Source organism: Diplotaxodon limnothrissa, linkage group LG23 (genome assembly GCF_057381915.1).
Source record: "Diplotaxodon limnothrissa isolate DT_005_m linkage group LG23, D_limnothrissa_male_GT1.1, whole genome shotgun sequence".
NCBI lineage: Eukaryota > Metazoa > Chordata > Actinopteri > Cichliformes > Cichlidae > Diplotaxodon > Diplotaxodon limnothrissa.
This window is the reverse complement of record NC_140617.1, coordinates 8,950,252-8,971,950: the sequence shown is the minus strand read 5'-3', so window position 1 is coordinate 8,971,950 and position 21,699 is coordinate 8,950,252. Positions and strand designations below refer to the sequence as shown.

The following is a 21,699-nucleotide window of genomic DNA, read 5'->3' as shown; positions in this document are numbered from 1 at the left end:
ACTTACACAATCAGGTTCCTTATTAGACTTTGCAACACACAACAGCTCCATATTTTAAATGTTGGACTCTACAAAAGTATGATTGCGTCAATCACAGCTCAAAAAATCCTTATTCATCTTATACTGGAGTTTGGCGCTGCTCCTATCTATAACAATCCATTTAGGCTCCCTTCCCTTCCCATTAGGCTAACTTAGAGCAGTCTGAAGCCAGAGTATTTGGTTTACAGGGTTTACTCTTACATAAACTGAACTAATTTTTTTGAGACTTTGGTCCTATTTAAAATGATACTTCACCGCTGTAACAGTATATATGACAGAAAATAAAGAAAAGCATAACAGAGCACCCCCCGACCTTTATGGAAACTTAAAAAGAAGCCTATATTATAGACTCGTTTGACTCATAACAAAAATTTATGTCTTGTCTATCTGACAAGGAAAAGCCACAACTCATCCTGTCAAATACAAAAACTTAAATACACCTCTTCCAAATATGATGGAGGCCTGCCAAATAAATTAACATTAACATCTACTCATTCACACACACGCACACACATACCAGGAATGTCTAAGTTTCCATATCTGCCAATTGAGGCATGAACAAGACGCCGTGTTACGGGAAGCAGAAACACCCTTTCCCCCTTCCAATCAGAAGCCTGTGTGTCTGGATGGGCGCCTGGGCTCTGCACCACCTCCTTGGGGTTTTGCTAACACAGACTTTGTTCCCTGATCTGGGACCAAGGAGAGATGAGAGAGTCCACCACACAACCAGCTTCATACGTCTCATCACTCGTCACAGGGTTATGATTAAAGCAGACCCCCCTCTTCTTCCAGCCCTATGTTACCACATCAAATAGAGGATCAAACAGCAGGAATCAAATCAACCATCTCCTACAAAATACACACATTCAAGTCCTGGCTTCAAATGCCTCGATTTGTGGGGAAACTGTTACTTTTATCTGCACTTGTATCTCACATGAGCACACTTCATCAGAACCATACTAAATGGAAGTTGTGTATGTTCTATTCAGATATTGACCTCTGAATTGACAGGGAGAGGGTTGGAATTCCCAAAATGCCAGGAGAACGAACAGCTGTTATGTTCCTCCAGAGCCCAGACCTGAGAACATTCCTACTATCTGGGAGAGCTGCGTAAAAATTCCTGACATCCTGCCGTGTGGCCGTTACATGATTTTATACACCCTGGTGTGTCAGTCAAACATCAGGCCAACTCCTCTTTCAGAAAGCAATCAATCAGCCAAAATATCCAGACAACACTTCATAATCGGGGATTTACACCTGGGAGACTGGGTGTGGGTGTGGGTGGCAAGCGGAGAAAGTGTATGAATGGCAAGTACAGTAAGAGAAGGTGAATGAGCATGAGTCAGGTGGGGTCGGATAAGAAAAATTATACGCCCTGTCATGACTGAGACAGCTCACACTCAGCGGTTCATCAGGATCAGAGACAGACTGAACACTGCAGAGCTTTGTCTGCCTCTCTCAGCTTTCTCAGCCTTTAACACCAGCCACCTTCATAGATTCATAAAAGGATTTGGGGAATATTTGCCTTATTTTTCCTGTTACAGCTCATTTTAAAACATGACCAAAGTTTAAAATTTTTTTAGTTTGCATAAGCGCAAATAATCTGTAAAACCTAAAAGCTCTGGCTATAGACAGTTTTTTCTATCCTTGGCTCTGCGTGATGTCAAGAGATGGATGTAGCTGGGGCTGCCTTAAACTTGCATTCTTTCTGATAGACAGCAGGAGGCGACTCTTCTGGCTGCCAAACAACTTCAGCTGCATTAAGTCTATAGAAAAATGGTCCTAGTCTCCCTTGGTCTGTGACCTTTATAAACACTTTCTTGATAAGCTTACAGGCTCAGTTAATATTGTAAATTTTGATGTTCATTAGAGTCAGAAATCAGGATCATTCAGTGTATGCTCATTGAATGAGAATACTGAGACCTCAATGAACTTGAGGGCTACACCAATGGCGAGTCTATAATAGATAAGGATTGTTGACTTAAAGCTTATCTATAATAACTTATGTGGGATTTTTCCTCTCTCTGCAACAAAGGAAGCAGGTTAGCCAGGCACCAGTGTGTTAAATGATACAAAACAGACAATGTGGAATGACAGTAATGAAGAGCTACTCAAGGAAGGATACATTATCCACCGTCGTGTCAACCCTTGAAGCAACAAAGACAAGGAGTCATCTACCACATTTCAGACAACTAAAACCCAGACAGAAATGGCTGGGATGACACTAGATCCAGTTTAGTCCAACTTTGTTCTGAATTCTCATAATCTAATTCAAAATTGACAGCAGCCTGTGACTGAGAGTAAAAAGTTGACATTTTTGAGCAAACCAATATGTCTGTGTGGTTCTGGATTATAACCAGGCAGAGAAAAGGGAAAACAACTCATCTGTGTGACTGCAGTGTCTGCTGGGGATTTGCTTGGCTGCTCACCTCACTACTTTCTTTTAAGTCACTCGCCGTATTAATAAAAAAATGGTTCACAATGGACTTTGCAGCCATATGCACTACATCTGCAGATTGCACAATACAAATCCCCTTCAGTATAGGAAAATCACTTGGGCATTTCTCAAGTGCCGTTAAATTAAACACACACAGGAAAGGGCTTGATGTAACACATGACATCATTAAAGTAATGACTATGGTTTTTGTGATGGAGGATATTAAAGCTGTCAGAGGCAGTGTAAGTGAGCATTTTGTGCATGAGTGTAACTATAGTGAACAGAGGCCAGCAAACAACGGGGGGATAGGTTTCCCACAGGGTGGCCTGACTCCAATCCAGACATTTCCACGCAGCAACATGTGTCAAGCGAAATGAAAAAACAGAACTGCAATTAAAGCATTTATGATATTAGTGGTCTTAAGGGGGTTTTTTTGCCTTCGGTAGTTTTACTTTGCAAGGGTCTCTCCTTAAATTTAAATCACAGGCCATGTACACAATAGACAAATGGAAATGGAAATTTGTTCAGACACACAGTTCTGACAAATCACAGAGCAAGGCAGGACTCATCAGCTCCTCTGAGGGTTGACAGAGCATAAACTGGGAAGCCAAGATCATCCCCAACAAGCACAACAATAAAAACCCTTATTAATCAACCTTAATGATCTACCATTATGCATAATTACTAAGTAAACTCATTTAGAGACAGACGGTAATGTTTATTTAATCTCCTCGCTATTTCTGTGGAATGCGCTGAGCATCATGATAGGCCTAAACAGAAAGGGGATGGGGGGGGAGACTTTGCTGAGTCCCATGCAGCAGTGCAGCACACACAGAACAAACTGAGCTACCAGCAGGCTGATTTGGAGGGGAAGAAGGGTGTGTTAAAGAAAGCTGAGTGAAGGTAGAAATTTCTTGGCAGAGTGCAGAATTGCATTTCCTCTTAACACAATACTATTACAAAACACAAATATTCAGAACATGCATATAAAATAGCTGAGAATGAATGGGCTTCACGAGCAACGCCTCACCTCTTCATTCAACCCCCCTCCGCCCAAGGGCGCCAAGCCAAGAGGCTGATTAAACAACCCACCATCACCATCAAACAGCCTGTCACCAACTCTCTGAACAATGATAGCATGTGAGAAAGCAATTAGACAGATTTCAGTGAAGACAATTGAGGCCAGATGATGGCTTGAATAGCGCCGGGTGCTTTCTGTGCTAACTTAGCTCCATACAGAAGAAGAGAGCATTCCATATGACAGGCCAAACCAGAGGCTGTTGCCCTGGCCTCGATAATGCGTGCTGAGGGCCACACTCTCCTCGTTTGACCCTGTTGTTATTTGCCTCTGTTGATGGAAAATTTTATGAAGCAAAGCTCAGTTTCACCACAAACCCAGACAGATGAAGGCCAGAACACAGAGGGAAGAGAAAAAGAGAGAGAGGGGGGGTTCAATCACTAAGATGACCTTGGCAAAGATGAAGGAATGGCCAGCATGCAAAATGCACACAAATCATTCATCCATCGATATAGGGTATAAGGCATGGGCAGACTACTTCCTGACTACTTTTTCTATTCCTTCAAACTCTCAGTGTTAAGTTTCAAGCCTATAGACCACAAAATTCAGCCAAAGTTCAACTGGACAAGAGCAGCGGCATCTGGGCTGTCTTTATCCTTAATTACAAACTACAATAGAGGTCAACTGAAACTACCCACACTATAGCAAGCAGTGCTGATTTTATTATCCTCGACAGACAAATCTCTCAGTTTATGCAAACACTACATAGAAAGCATATTGAGTTTCCTTTCTTCACGGATGCCGACTGAAACCAGCAATCAATCCAGCTTTAAAGCTCCCAGCCAAAAGGCCAAAAGCACAACCTCCATAAATCAAGAACATTTCCACCACAGTACTCCTTAATACTTTAAATTATAAGATTCTCACATAACGCATCATTTAGCCACACCTCCAGGTAGCAGTTTGTACTTCCGGCAGTTTATTTTACCTAATGAATGAAATATTCAACCAACTTGATTTCTGGACCTTTCAAAAGTTTTGACATCTTTCATTGATGATTAAAAAAAAGTGAATAGTTATGTGTCAGTTAGAATAATTATTTTAGCTGCTCCCTTATTACATTATAAAGACTTTTCGAGAACAATTAAATGAAAACGAAAATTACTTAATTCTGATTGTGTAGGGTTAGCGTTGGAGTTAAGTTCATCACAAATGACGGCTTAGAATTGAGAGGGTTAAAGCCTGACTCACAGCTATAATTGTTCAGAAATTTCCATCATACTAACAAGATTGTATTCATCTTAAAATTTATTTAATGCAATGGTAGATCTTACCAGTCTTATTGCTAGTTTTCCCACCACTTTGTTGCAGGGTGAAACACTAACAATTACATTGACATCAAATGTCATTGTCTACAGAGAATAAATCCTATCAATTTTATTTAACCTCTGATTTGTCCTCTTTCATCAGCTGTAAGTTGACAGCTTTGGTTTTTAGGTTTTTGGTTTTCACAGCTACTATTTGATGGATTAATTCTTGATGCATGCTCAATCATCCAGGTAAGTAAATCCCAAAAGGTTGATTCTGTTCATCTGGACGTAGCGTTTTCAGTGGGAGAAACATTTCGTCACTCATCCAAGTGACTGACGAAACGTTTCTCTCACTGAAAATGCTACGTCCAGATGAACAGACTCAACCTTTTGGGATGGATGGATGATATTTTTTCCCCAACAAAAAAAACTTTTTCTTTTTTTAATATTCTAAATTAGGATCTACAGAGCAACAAAAATTGGACTGTTGATGTGTAAAGTAATTGTGATGACATTAGAATCCGTAAACTGAGATTTGTTGATTCTGGAAGCTCAAATTGGTGAAACTCTTGCCATCTTTACCAAAGTCTGTGTCACACCCATTCGACGGGTTACACGTATCACTCAATTCTCTTTTATTTATTTATGTCTTCAAGTCTATCTGTATTGTATTTTGGCAGTAAGGGCAGCTTGAGAGGTGAAGCAACAGCTAAAACCGCAATCAGCTAACTGATCTGCTTCCACACACCTTGAATCTGGTTATTTGCTGCCCGACAGGTGTGTTGAAATTGCATGTAGACTGTGTTTCATAGACAATCTGGCAACTTGAGTAACACTAGACAAATATAAAACATGTGGATATGCATGCGCATGTATTCCAGTTATTCATTATAAAGTTTGAGGTTTGTGCAAATTACAGGACTTTCCCAGGAAAACAGCAAAAAGGGGAGGGTGCCAGGAGACTGTCTTAAAATGTGGGAGAAACCTAGAAAAACTGGGATTGTGGGCAAGCATGAACTTATCATCATAGTATTGTTGCTGTGAGAGTGTTCACATACAGTACTCAAGTTAGCATTTAGCTAGCGAGGTATAACCCAACAGTGCAGCTGGCATAGTTATATACTGTTAATCCTGTTAAATCCAGAATTAAATTCAAAATCCTGCTCCTCACATACAAGGTCTTAAATAATCAGGGCCCATCTTATCTTAATGACCTTGTAGTACCATTTCACCTTATTAGAGCACTGCACGCCTACTTGTTGTTCCTAGAGTATTTAAAAGTAGAATGGGAGAGAGCGCCTTCAGTTTTCAGGCCCCTCTTCTGTGGAACCAGCTTCTAGTTTGGATTCGGGAAACAGACACTATCTCTACTTTTAAGATTAGGCTTAAAACTTTCCTTTTTGCTAAAGCATATAGTTAGGGCTGGACCAGGTGACCCTGAATCCTCCCTTAGTTATGCTGCAATAGGTGTAGGCTGCCGGGGGATTCCCATGATGCATTGAGTTTTTCCTTTCCAGTCACCTTTCTCACTCACAATGTGTTAATAGACCTCTCTGCATTGAATCATATCTGTTATTAACCTCTGTCTCTCTTCCACAGCATGTCTTTATCCTGTCTTCTTTCTCTCACCCCAACCGGTCGCAGCAGGTGGCCCCGCCCCTCCCTGAGCCTGGTTCTGCCGGAGGTTTCTTCCTGTTAAAAGGGAGTTTTTCCTTCCCACTGTCGCCAAAGTGCTTGCTCATAGGGGGTCATATGGTTGTTGGGTTTTTCTCTGTATGTGTTATTGTACAATCTACTGTACAATATAAAGCGCCTTGAGGTGACTGCTGTTGTGATTTGGCGCTATATAAATAAAATTGAATTGAATTGAATTAAAAAATCAAAACCTCAAAGAAATTCTTTATCTTTCCTCATCTAAAATAGGATTTAGCATCTTTCAGGTCATTGTGTTGGGCAAGGTTTCAGTTTTAAGCTAAAGTGCTGTTGCCAACTTGGCAGCAGTGGGGAGGAAGAACTCCCTTGAGAGGACTGTTGTTCTGAATTGGTGCTATATAGATAAATATTACTAAACTGAACTAAATTAAATTGACATTAACGGTAACATTCCCCTTATTGCAGTGACAAATGTGTGAGAATGAGGCATGTTGTATAAAGTAAATAAAAGTAAATCAAATGTACTGATCATGTAAATACTTATGTGAGGCCATAACTTGTGAAATATTTATTCGGTTTATTGTTGGAGGGCTATTTTCAAGTAGTCAAAAAAAGTCTTTGTATATAATTGAAGCTGCGAAGGCAATAATTTTAAATGACATTCAGATTTGTTAAAGGATTTCTCAGAAACTCAGTGTTTATGCTTTAGTCAAAGCCAAAGTAAATGATCATCTTCTATCTTGCAGCCTTTTTGTTTGAGTATTGTCATCTGGACTACAAAATAAGCACAACAGCTCAGTTTAAACGTTTTCCTGCGTGACTGAAGAACATGCATGTCTTGGTTAAAGATGATACATGGAGAAACCGAGCTTTACAAAGAAGCAAAAGGCCTCCATTGATGGAGCCTGGTTAATGATGGCACAGCATCAGGGGTCAAAGTTCACCGGAATATTCCAGCTAGAAGACAGCTGCAGTTGACAGTCAAAGCTCTGACCGGATGAAACGAATGATATTTTTCTCCAAGGAATTTTAACCAAGTCCATTAACTGGCATTGTCCACTGCAAGAGAGCAGAACTCAGTTTGGCTGTGCCAAGCAGGCAAATGGTTCAGTCTGAATCATCATTGTGAAATTCATACTGTGGGTAGCAGAAATAATAGATACTGAATGCTAACTGCATTTGTCAGTGCAGTAATTAATTGTTATAGTGACTGACGCGTGTGTCTGTTTGTGCGTGTTTACACATTCAGCTGAAATAGTGACGGACATTTGCAGCAGCTGAGCTACAAATGCACACACCTCAGCACTCAGGGGGATACCCCCCACCCCACCCCACACACACCCACACACATACTAACACATATTCCATCTAATTCTTTAAAGTGAGTAGCATCCCTAGAAAAAAATATGGATTGATATACATATGACACAAACAAAATCCGCAGTTTATCATGTGTTGTTTCAGAAAGCTACATTACTATTTTATTCAGTAAAAAGTTAGAAGTGTTCGTCTAGAAAACCCAAATTCTGATGAGTCTGTTACCCTTATTACAGTGATGTTCAATGAGGCTGAAGATCAAATCAAAGAAATTCATCACACAAGCTTGACTTCCATTTAATTGTAGCGACAGATGGCATCAAGGTTGTTTTTCAGACTTACCTGAGCTGCTGTGCTGTTCCCAGTTAGATAAATCAAACTTACACAGATTCCCTTGATCTTGAAGTTTTCACACAGTGCTTCTCCTCCTGACAGCGTGACACACACTGACACTCTCACACCAGGATAGCCACTCTGAGTCACGCAGTCATACAGACACACACACACACACACACACACACACACACACACACACAACACTCGGGCTGAGCGGAGGGCTGAGAGGGAGGGAGCAGCCCAGGCTGCCAAATTCCACACAAGACAGAAGAGCAGAAAAAATACATTTAAGACTCATTTAAAACACAAAAACTGCTTCACAGTTGGCCACATTGAATTCATTCATATAATTCCAGTGGTTGGTTGAAATGTCTCCATGTTTTTGTGTTCTCTACACCAAGGATAAATCCTACCCAAACCAATCAAACTCTCTGCCACTCTAAAGCCTTCAAAGCTGGATGCAGGTAAACTTCCTCTGATGAGAAACATTTTGTGGCCTAAAAGGATTTTAACAAGTAAACCCAGTCTTTTTTTGTTATGTATTTCTGGACTCTGTCACCCAAACAAAGAGCAAAACTTCTGCTCCTATACAGATCCCGGCCACAGTCTGCTGACCATCAAAAACACCACAGAGAGCACTGGGTTTAAGCCAAATGACCCTGCCACCATGGAAACCTCTGGGCCTCTGATCTGTGACTGCAGGAAGAGGGATATCATCAAAATAAAAGATGACAGTGCTGCAATACACAATACAGTGTGCCCCAAAAAGAGAGGACACTAACTATACTGACCATTACTTAATAAATCCCACATGCCAGAACTAAGCAGGCCACTTAAAAAGCCTTGTTAGGCCTGCACAAAAATAACTTGGATAAGTGAGGATCCAAATAGACCACTTTGAGTTGGCATCACCTGGCAAGTACAAGACAGATGGCTGTGGCTACTGCAAGCAGTGTGGGTACGTCATGATTTGTACACACCCATGCCGACACATACACACAATGAGACCATAATAATCTCAAATGCTCCTAGCTTCAAATTCACCTAGTTTGGCAAACATAAATGTGGTACTGGTGGTTTGTTTAGAGTCAGCAGATTTATGTCTGATGCACTATCCACGGCAGAATGAAAGAGTGCGGTGTGCTTCGCTCTCTGCGGGGGCTCCACTCAGGCTTCAAGGCAGGCTGAACTTGTGATATTTTGGTCGCTGCCAGAAAGAGCCTACCAGTAGGACGTGGCAGGTGGGCTTGTTTGTGGTGCTTGTTACGAAGATGGTCTGCTCCTTACATGTTTACATATGAAATTTTACCGGATTACATGCAAATATACAATGAAAAGAACCTTGCCGGGAGACTGCATATATATAAATATATCTTATCAACATTATAGTATCAGTATTTTCATATTGGAAATGTTTTCTTGTGGTTTATAGCGTTAGAAAAGCAAGACAGAGGACTAGAGCCTTTAGCTGTCAGGCTCCTCGGTTTGGGTTTACAACAGTCACCCTCTCTGTACTTAAGGGAACATACTAGCAACCACAGTAAAGATTCACACTTATATAACTGGACAAGAGGGGAAAAAAGGTTTTTAAATTACATTTTGTGACAAAATTGCCTAAGTTTTAAAACTGTTTTTATTAGACTTGAGAGATACTAATCTGAACATTTTATGGCCCAGTAACTACTGCAACTAAAGATATGAATTTCTCACCATTCATTTAGACAGGGGTTCCAAAATAACTGCCCAAACTCAATCCAAAATAGCTGCCAGTTTACAAAAGTTGCTTCTGGAAAGACTGTGCTAATGGCTAGGGCTGGATTTGGTGACTCAAAACCATCTCCTAGTTGGCTGCTATAGACACAGGTAGCTTTATCTAACCCTTAACTTAAAGCAAATGGTGTTTTTCCAAGGTTTTTGGATTAATGTAGAGAATAAACCTTTAAGGGACAAAAAAGGTTATGACGTAGATTTTTTTATAAATTAATATAACTTTCACAAACACATTTAGCTACTTGTTAACAAATGACTTCGCAGGTAATGGCTTCAAAATTCAGAGTGGGATATCACTGGGTTATAAAGTGTAAAAAAACCTCTAACCAAAAACCCATTAAGAAGAAACGCTGACTGCTTAACTAACGGTTTAACTTTTATCACTTTCAACAGCAAAGATGAGACATTAAGCTTAAAAAAGTATCTAGCACTCATTCCTGATCTACTCTCGTCTGGTAGAAGACCTCCCATGATGCACTGAGCATCTCCATCCTGCTTTCCTCTCTTTTACTCACCATGGATTTATATGCAGGAATTCCACATCATTAGTTTTTTGTCATTTCTCTCTCCTAGTCTGTCCGACCCTTCGTGCTCCAAGTCGTTTTTTTCCTCGCTCACTGGTATCACTGAGCTTCGCTCTATGACGTTGTAGCATCTTTACAGTACCTTGAGGTAACACTTACTGTGATTTGGCATTATATAAGTAAAACTGAAAGAACTGAATGTCCTGTCCCTCTTGCACAACCTGCCATTATGTGGTTTGTGAAGGAACTTGTTCTAATTTGTAGTGATAAAATCTGAAAAGCACTGTTCTTCCCCCTAAGTGACTATACAACCTGGGTTAATGAGAAGACCGGGTTTTACAGTCTCTGGATGTTCCCATTAATTACTAGGTATCTGACAATAGCCCTCGCAGACCCACTGCTATTGTCTTACTGTATAGATGGCAAGAAATTAGCAAAATTAAGTCAACAACATAGCAGGCTGTATTCATAAACATCATATTATAAATCTCACATTATAAACATACAAACACAGGTTAACAAAGACACAAGGAAAAGCTTCCACACAAATCAGGAAATGTTAAATAATTTCCCATTCCTACCACAAACAACCAAACATGCGTATGCATTAAATCAGAGACTCACTTACACATTACGTCCTGTTTAAAAAGGTCTTGAAAGGGTCAGCTGACATCACAAAAATGTAGGCCATGCTGCCATGGCAACTCCTGTTTTTGCTCCAAGGAGACCAAATGACACTAACAAAAACAGAGGCTATGTCCTCTCATGATGTCATACTGTGATTGCAATAAATCGTCCAAACTTTCAAATAAATCCAGTATGAAAACCAACAAAAGTTACTTTCACAAGAGCCTAAAAATTAAACATATCAGCCATAAAAAAAATAAATGAGTACACATAATGTTGCCTGTACTTACAGGAAGTGGATCAGATGTCTAATTGGCCAGTTGTTATTGAGGTTACATATGTTTATGGCTTTTTCACATTTTTTTCTAAAACTAGTTATGGGTTAAAGTTACATTAATTGCAACTGGTGCGGTTCTGGAATTAAGGAAGTTAAGCAAAGTCTTTTCTCATGCGTTGACACCTATGGGAGTGCTTCTGTTAGTGCCTGTGCCATACTAAATTTCATTGATTTACAGAAGTTCTTTCATAACCGCAACTACTTATCTCCAACATCTGAGTAATTTCCGTTGAAGGCAAACCACGTAGTAGCTTGTGTCAGCACTAATTTTGGTATGTAGCACATATTTCTGGGAACAACCATTAGATATAGTTAATACCATATTCAAAGTACACTGAGCAGATGTGTTGTCATAAGTGTGGTTAAACAATGAGTCACCTACTGCAGTAGTTAAATCTTTTTTATCTAATGCCCCCACAGCAGCACTGTGAGATGGGCTGTAGAAAGTATAAGATGGATGTAGCTCCTCAGTCTGAAAAGTGGAGCTAGTGTGGAAGTGCATTAAACCCGCATTGTTTTTAATAGCCAGCGGGAGGCATTTTAAAATTGTATAGAAGCCCTCAGCTCACTTTCTCTATGACCTCAGTAAACACTTTCTGTTTATGAGTTTATGGGCTTAGTTGTTAAAATCAGATCATATTGAATAAAACGTAAAGTTTATTTTGCAAATTATGGCTCTACTTAGTTTCCAGAAAGACAAAAAGGCAATGGTGCTGGTTTCCAAATCAAATCCAACCCTCACTTGTCACTTCTTTTTTAAAACACCAAGGTGGCAATGGACTCTGATAACCAGCGAGTGACATGATTCTGGTTACTGCCAGCTTTTAAATTCAGTCTATAATATGGGCCTAGGAACCCCTTTGGGAACACAACCTTTCAAGTTAAAATATACATGTTTGAATTAATGTTAAGTTAGATTAAGACTGTTGCCATTAATCAGTCAATTATGGTTAGGCCCCAGTCACACAGGGCTAAAGACTGACTAGTAACCCCCTGGCAACCTTCAGTTGCTAGGGGAAAATATATAATTTTTATTGTTATTTCTATGGTTGCTAACAAATTGCCAAAAACCACCAAAAAACTGCCAACTACTCACTAACAGCCCTTTTCCTTGGACTTGGCTTTCAAAGAAGCGCACCCACAGCTGATGGGCCTTTTCTTGACCCAGTCTGCGGCAGCAGATCGTGTGGAGCGGAGAGTGAGGACCCAAAAGCTGACATTTGGGGGCAAAACTGGGTTTTAACAAAAAGCAGGCTGTTTATTAAGGCTGCATGAAAGCAAAGGGAGACTAAGGTAGTGGTAACTAAACTGGGCAAAACTAACACTAAGAACATGGAGGGAGAACTGACAAAGGAAGGAGGAAGACCGGGACGATGTGTACACTGAAGGATGATAAGGGAAGTGGAAACACATGGGAACACAACAAGAATGAATTAGACATAACGAGACGGGTAGCAAAACTTAACACGCTGAACACAGGATGGGAGACTGTCAAAATAAGACAGGAAGTACAAACACTGAGACCACGGCGAAGACCTGTGAACTTGACACAAGGAGGAACAAGGGAACAGGTAAGGGAGATGAAATACAGACAGAGGAAGCGTGAGGGAAAGAGGAACACACACAGAGAGGGAAAGGGAGCAAGAGACAAGATGGGCTGGGGAGACTACGGAGCCCCTAAAGACAGAACACAGAGATAAAGACTAAGACAGATGGGATAAACTTAAGCATGCATAGTTCAAACCTATTTTGTATGGCTATGTATCAAAATGGCTATGCTCATCTTTTATACTTTCTATAACTTTAACACAGAGTTTGCAAATCTTTTTTGGAATTTTAATTACTTGTTTCAACTTTTTATTCTGACAAAAACATGTATTAGACTTACAAGTATCTAACAGTTTCAAACATTTTAATATAGCTTTTTAAGCTCCTTAAACATACTTGTTTCAAGTAATTTCAAGATTTTTTTCTTTATTTTTAATTATTGTCTTCTTACATATTTATTTATTTTGGGTGTCTGTTTTTTTCCTCTAACTATTAATTTTATTTATTTTTTTACTTGTTTATGTCAACTGAATTGATTTTTTTTTTTTAATTAATTGATGGAATTTGTCCACGTACCCCACTGGCTGTTTTGAAAATATGCCCTACGATACTGGTTGGGGGTCACTGACTGACTGTACAGTTTCATCTTTCACAAGAGTAACTCATAAAGTAAACCTCTGACCATCTGTAGACCAACTCAAGTAAATATACAAGAAATAATAAACAAATGATTCCTTTTTTACCACTCAGCCATGACCATGCAACAAAATTACAAACATACAAAAACATCTGCTTCCGTGACAAATCACCTTAGTATCACCATGAATATTTACAGCTCGAAAGCAAATTCTTAGCCACCCTGAGACACTCTGTGAGGGTGGGAGTATGAGGAAAGCTGATAAGATATTTCACAAACTGGATGCACATGAGTCAGAAGTGAAACACCCTGCAATTCTGCTGTGTTGAAAACTGAAAAAGAGTAGAAGACATTTGCCGGCGGAGCCAGTGGCTGAAGTTTTTGTCGACATGGTCTGAATGAACTCTGTAACCTTCTCTCCTCCCGACAAATTTATAGACTTAAATTTGAGCTCACATCAGTTGCACCGAGAGCCCGACATTAAACATCTTCCTCTTTTCCACCTCCCCTTTCCCTTGATATGAAACCAAATCCTGCAGACCCCCCGCTACAAGTGTCGCCCCCTATGATATCAATCTCAGGCTTAAACTGAAAAGGGTGGAGAGGCAGGGATATTTTATTCAAGTCACAGGAAAAAAACAAACACGGAGAGACGAAGGAACGAAGATGCATATCTTGAGTTTCTGTGTAAGACAGTTTAACCTTCGCACAGCTGTTATCCTGTCACATGTACATGGGAAGGAAGACTTGAGCTTGTTTTTATGAGTCCCATTTGACCTCGTCTGCTCGTAAAACAGCCATCCCTGTGCAGACTGTTTTTCGCACAATACACTGCCAAGTGGACAGTACATGTACGCAAATTTTACAGTTTAAAGTACCGGCAGAGTCTGCTGCTATATCTGTACACATAATAACACTTTAGATGCACAAACTCTTATAAAAGCACGCACTAAATTCCACCACTTCAATATTGTCGGCGATCCATAATTGAATCGGGCTCAACTTCAAACGCAGCTCTTTGGCAGCCACACAGGAATCCAACATCCAGGAAAAATAACAGCCTAAAATATCTCATCAAAAGGCAGATTACTATAAGCTGAATCTAATGGCCATGCCTTATCAAGCATGATGAATAGTTGCGAGTCATTTAACAGGTGAACAGAGGAATGCAACCCGCTGCTTACTGTTCCACAGTCCAGCTGTGGAACAGACCCCGAGGCCCGGATGACTCAGAACTACAAATCTTACCTGAGAGCATAGACGCAGACAGCACCTAAGTGTCTAAGCAGAAAATGAAGTCCTTGTTACCGTCAGCAGACCTTTAGACCTGTCCCAAACGTGTGCTGTCAGTTTTGTTATATTATAGTGCAGAAGGAATTTTAAAGAATCAGAGGCTTAGTCTGAGTCTTCGTGTGTCACTGTCTATCGTAGACTTGATGGACTTGGTTAACGCTCATGGTAAGTGGATGCATGTTTAAAATGAGGTCAAGAGGCCTGCTAACATTAAAGGAGGAATAGAAGCTTCGGTACAGAGTTTAGATTTATGGAGTGTCCTCTGCCCATCCTCCTGCTGAACTTGTCTTGGATTACCATCCTCCTGCCGTGCATGACTGCTGCCTTTGTCCACAACAGACATGCTTCATATTAAATCTGGTATTCCACTTCTTCAACTGTCACTGATCCACTTATATAACTCCCTACAAATCTCACTCCACTCTCTTCGCATGTCTTATTTAACCCTTTCTGCAGTCATAGTTATTTTGGTGGTGATTTATTGACACTATTTAGGTTGCCCACATAATTGAAGCAGAATAAAAATATTCCTTCGTTATTTTTTACAGTAAATCATTCTATCAAATGATTTTTCATGGTATTTACCGGTAAAGATTCACCTACAAAGCATAAAATGTGATTTCAACATGATACTGAAAGTGAGCCCAGAATCCTCCTAGCCTTGTTTATGCTTTATGCACCAAACTAAGATTATTAGATGTTTAACTTTTTGGGTTAAAAGTTAGATGTTTACCACCCCTATTCCACTGACTCAGGTTCAGATTTGTGGTCAGTCTAGAACCGGTTGAACATGGCTGTGTTCTCTAAATGGACAGAACTTAACTAACCCAACCACCAGCAGAAAGCTGAAGTGAATGTATGCATAATGTTACCATTGATAAAACCAAGAGATAATTGCCTCTATAAGTATTTGGACCACTGCGCTAATGTACTCAGTGCAATACTTTTGTGAATTAAAGCTGAAACTCTGCACTTCAGTCACATTCTGATTCAGTCACTAATTCTAAAATCCACTGTGATGGAGTACAGATGCTTAAAAACAACTGCTTAGATGCTGAGAAACTTAAAAACAACTACCATTGTGCAAATTCTTATGGAATTAACTGTGTATTAAAAACACATGTTACAAGCAAGACAGACCTGGTATGTGTCCATGACTCAAGCAAGCATCTATAACTGGATTAAAAAGATATCTGTGAATTTCACGACTATTTGTCACAAGCAGTGACAGTGACTCAGAAAAAGTCTCACCTTGTTGTGTGAAATCTCACACTCTGTCTCTAAGCCAGTTGAGGGCCAGAGGTACCGTCTAAGCGTGAATACTGCTGACGTCCATCAGAATTGTTTTACTTCTGTTATTTCAACAAGTTCATGTACATAATCTGTATTAGCCCAGATTTGAAAATGGAAGAATTAGTGGAAAAAGGTGTGTATATAGTCTTCTATGTCTGTGATATAGATTACACGAAAGCTGCTTTGTCTATTTATGGTTGCAACACAAAACTCTCTGGCAGTCTGCACTGGAAAAACTCAAATGTTCTTGGGTCTTGAATACATCTTTGCACACATATAACGCATAGTCATGAACACAGTTCAGTTGTCAGTATGGTGAGAACAGAATAATACGTCAAACTGACGATCTCACATCAACTTGCAAGATCTCCATTCAGAAAAGGTAAAGTCCCACCTTCCTAAATGTTTTCATGTTCCAGGAATGTTGCCGTAAAATAGTTCCCGTATCGTATTAAGTTAGAGCCTTACACCCACTCCAGGTTCTCTCATTATTTGGAGTTTAAATATGAATGACATCATGCTCTCCAAATGTTTTCTTAAAAAAGCGCAGGTATAAAAATACCAGTGCTTTTCCCTTTCCACTCCTCCTGCAGAGATCAAATGAGTCCACGAGGGAGAATTTAAAGTTATGGCTTTCCAGAAACAGGCCAAACAGTCAGCATTACAGTGGGACTACGTCATGAGTCAGCAGTGGGTCACCTGCTATGACCTCATTGCCAAGTCTGTTCCACAAAACATGGGAGGAAGGGCTACTGTTGCTGTTTGCTGGTATGATAACTACTTCTACAACAAGTAGCTGGTATCCCAGCTTGAATCTTTCATGTATGTCTGCCAGAAAGTGTAAGAAATTCAGTGTCAAATGGAAAAAACAACAGCCAAATCCAGAAGTTTAGCTAAAAACAAACCAGACTCACTTTAATAATGACAAATGATGATGACCACCTTTTTCTTAACATGTAATAGTGCAGTCATTGTCCCGTTTTGTCACAAATGCTAAATTTAAATACCTGGGGGTGAGGGGGACAAAAGACAAACTGTGGAAGAGAGATTAATAATGCCAGAGTTAAATAATAAAGTAACTTTTTGTACTTCTACTTCTACGGTTACAGAGTTTGCAAATTTAAGTAACCAAAATATATTGAGGATATATTTTAACACAGCTCACATATAACCTGACAGTGCAAACAAACCACCATTAATAAAAAGAAAAATAACTACAATGAAAAATACTTTGCAGAATATTTTTTAATGTGAAAAGGTAACAGGAAGTAGAAAGCAGGCAACACCTTGTGTTTGTCAATTTTGGCTGTGGGAGAATATACATTTTTTTTATCAAGCGGTTTGGTTCCTGAACTTCACTGAAACATGACTATTTAAAAAGCGACTATCACAAAGATTGACTGAATCACAATTATATATGACTGAAAATAAAGCGACACATAGTAGGTCAACTTTCATAGATGCTTTTGTGAGTATTTGGCCTTTTATGCCTTGACAACAAATTCCACCATCATTCAATAAAGTTTTGCCTCTTCTTGACGTTGGAGTGTCTTCTTGATGCTGCCTAGTGTAGATGTCTTAGCCAAATTCTTCCACAGCCTCTCAGCTTCCAAAAGTTTCCCCTGCGGTTTTGTGTATTTGGCTGAAACCAAGACGCCAAGGCTGGTCTCTACCCTCACATCTCTCCTCATTCAGCTCCAAGTGAAGTTTTGAAGTGCCTTGTTTGCACAGCATGCAGTTAGAGTAATGACATGAAAGAACAACAAGGCACGACACAATGGGAGATGGATTTTCTCTGTCACTTTTATAGTACACTGAAATAGCGAGACATCAGTTAGCAGCCACCTGCGGCGTGTTGGATGTTTCACACAATGAGACCTCACACTATCAATTTAGTGTTGAAATGCTCTCTTTAATAACACACAGGGGGCTTGGACAGACTGAATACATTGCCTAATTCTTCATGCCAAGAGCCAATCTAAACCCCCCCAAAACAGAGACTTGAAGAAGCCAAAATGACCTCACACTGAAAAAATGTGCAGGTTCGCATGGATGTAACTAACATGCACACAAATACTAGAAATGCATCATTAAAAGCTGGGCATTACATAAAACACTGTGAGTGAGGAGACTGAGGGCATGCTGAAGAATACCAGGCACTCAGCACCGTAAGATTCTCTGACCGAGACGAATTGTGGTTGACCACAAAAGACCGCGCCCAGAAACCAGGAATGCCTTCCAAAATGCTGGCATCAGCACATCCAGCACCAACTCATTAGCCTGAGAGAACGCGGAGGTGAAGAGGTGCATCACCTGCTTGAATTGGCAATTGCATCAAAGGCGCTGCCTGTGGGAAATGAACACTAAGTAGAAACGAGGCATTTGAATTCAACCTTTCAGGAATCTTTTTTTTTTAAACCTGTGCAACTATGCAACAGTAACCAAACATCAAAGAAATGCCTTGCAATACATTAAAAAAAATCATAGGTTTCATGAAAAAACTTTTCCTTTTTACTCTTTAACTCAGACGAGCAACAGTCTTTAGAGGCCATATAGTTCCATATGTTCATCACATATAACTAGACTTGCAGCACAAAAATCTTTGTCTTTGCAGTTTCACCTTTTAAGCAGCTGCTTAAATATCTTTCACACTTACAGATGAAGATGCATGTCTGTTTTGAATGGTAAACAACTTGCTGCCATCTAGTGTTCACATTCAGTATCCAACACAGGAAGTGATAGCCCTTGTGCATCGATTATACTGACTGCTTCTCACTTCAAGAGCAAAAAATCAGTAAGAAAACCTGCTGCTAGGATCTGCACTCACCTGCAGAATTTTCCAACTTATTACGTCACAACAACAACTCAGTTTGTTTTCTATGGCACAAATATCATAATCTTTCTGTAATGTTACAGTGGAAAGGTAAGAGTGAAATAAGTCTGTTGTTTTCCACTCTTCTCTGTTTGTTGTATTTGTTATATAATGGAGCTACCGCCGGTGTGTCTGGACTCTCCTGTTTCCCTACACACTACCTTCATATTTCCCAAAAAGGTGTTAGGAGATGTAGAGTCTGGTGACTGAAAATGCCTAGTCATTGCATTGCCTGCATTCCAGTGCCTGGCTCATGACTATTTATACAGCCGCAGAGGAGGCCCCCCATATCCTACTGGGGAGATTCATATCTTGAGCATGGGGCTTTATAGCTTCTTGTTACACAAACACCTCAAATGAAATTCCATACTCAAAAATCCCTTTAAGTTGACCTGTTATGTGTTCACTTATTTGGTATAATAAATATGCTGTTATAATACAGGATGCTCATATCAAACATGGAAAAGAGTTTGAAATAATAAGGTCAGTGTATATTTATTACAGTTTTTTTCTACTCTCTGATTTGTATGATGTCAGAGGGGATATCCATAATTTGGTCAACTCAGGCACATATTCAACCATCTGTTTATGACATGCAGTCAATTAGAAGAAAGATGACTTAAAGGACGACAGGATAAAACAGCTTGTTTCAAACTGTTAATAAATTTTTTAAGATACAGATAAGGAAAGATAAGGCTGGAAATAACTTAAGCGGAACCACAATTGGCTCTTTAGGATCAGGGATGTCAAGCGTGTAGCCCAGGGGCCACAACTGGCCTACTGGATGGCTTTACAAAAAAACTAAAGCCATCATATTTACAAAATATGATTGGCGAATGACTCATGCTGTATCAAATATGATGGTATTCCTGTTGCAGACGGATGGTATTTCTAGACGCCAAGTTGTTTGGATAATAAAGAAGTAGAATATTATTGATATTTCATTCCACTTTAGATCATAACACCTTTTCATCCTTTTGTAGATCCAGTCTGATCCATACATTTTAATGCTACATATAATGAGAACATCTGAATGTGGGAAAACAGGCACTGTTGAAATACTTATTTTTCTTAACTATTTGTTTCGTAAATGGATGATTCATTAAATATGGACAATGTTTTTGCCCATTTGACCCAATAATGATCAAATATAAGTCTGACAACCCTGCTTAAATTTTTTGTCATTAAGTGAAGCTGAAGTTGACGTACAGTAATGCACAAGACATCCAGATTTTCAAGCTTCATGTAACCTTTGATAGCTTAATATAAGCAATAGAATGATTAAAAGAAGCACTTTGTGAAGTAAAAAATGTTTCTATCCAGTAGGTTAAAATAATCTTGAAGAAACTGTTCTAAAAATGTAAGTTTATTAGTTCAAATGTGAGAAAAGAAAAAGCTAAAGAATTAGAAGGATGTTGATGTTTCAAACAGACTGAAACTTTAATTACTTCAGGTATGTCTCTGTAGTAAACAGCAAATGTGTGGACTGAGATGTGAGAATGACTTATCCAGAAACAAGAGAGGAGTGTATTTTTAGTTTTCTGATGAACTGGTAACCAGGGGCCAGTGGTGCCGTCTCAAGAGCAATAACAGTTCATCCAGGCGTAAATTAGCAGCGTCTCTGCTTCATCTGGCACAGGTACCAAAGGACAAATGTGCTTACACAGAGTGGAAGTCCCCCCTGCTTGTCAACACATCGGCAACTCGCACCCCTCGCTCACCTTATCAGTAACAGCCAGGCCAGTGAGGCTGGATCCTGACAGTTGGTCTGTTGAGCATCACTGACACTGTGATTTAGACGACAGTTATATAGAGGTCAGTGCATTCTTGAGACATACTGATTTAACATCTTAGGGTCAAACTATCCTTAAAGGGTTATTTTAACCAAATTACAAAGGGCATGTTTGTTATACTTGGTGCTACTGATTCAGTGGTTTGTTTCATTTTGAGTTCTTGTTCTCTGAGATTTCTACATTTAAGATAATGAAATAGAGATAATAGGAATCTGTTTCTTTACACTCTGCAGCAACTGCAGCAGAGTAGCAACACAGCTAAGCTAAAGCGCAGGTTGGGGGAAGGGGGGGGGGGGGATTAGTTTTGAGAATATTAGAAGATATACTGAGATAAGAATTTTTTAATCCCGTTAATTGTTTTGGCATCAGCCCCAAAAATCCTGGATCAGTCAGTTTGCTATATAATTATATAGTACAGCAAATTAAACCAAGAAAACATCATGTTTGTGTAAGTGACCACATAAGTACCAAGGCAGTACACAGACTTCATACAACAGTTTTTACAAGGTAACAACTTGAGGTTATAAAATATCCAGAAAAACAAACCAGCTTTAATTCTGCTGGGTTTTCTACAGCTAAGGACAACTTCTAGTTTCTTTAGTCTCACCAGCCAACTTTAAAGGAATAGACTTAAAATACAAATTATTGTCAACCGCAAGCAACTAAAAAAGAAGACAGTTCTTTTGAATCCTTGTCCTTATTCAGAAGTGCCTCAGTCCTTATTCAGTTAATGGGTAGTCAATACAACTAAAATCTACTTTTAAAAAGAGAGCTGGCTTAATAAATCTTAGTCTAATAGACACAAGTGGATCTTTTTTTTCATGGCACTAAACTTGAAAATCTATGAATTAAAAATCTCCATAAAATTAGGGAACCAAATACAATAATTATATAC

The 21,699-nt window shown here is 39.5% G+C and overlaps 1 protein-coding gene across 6 annotated transcripts in view; it reads right to left on the bottom strand.

Annotated features, from left to right (window-relative positions):
- The window catches only part of palld (palladin, cytoskeletal associated protein), a 69,275-nt gene that overhangs the window by 44,305 nt on the left and 3,271 nt on the right, over positions 1 to 21,699 (bottom strand). The gene's annotated exons all lie outside the window — the stretch shown is intronic.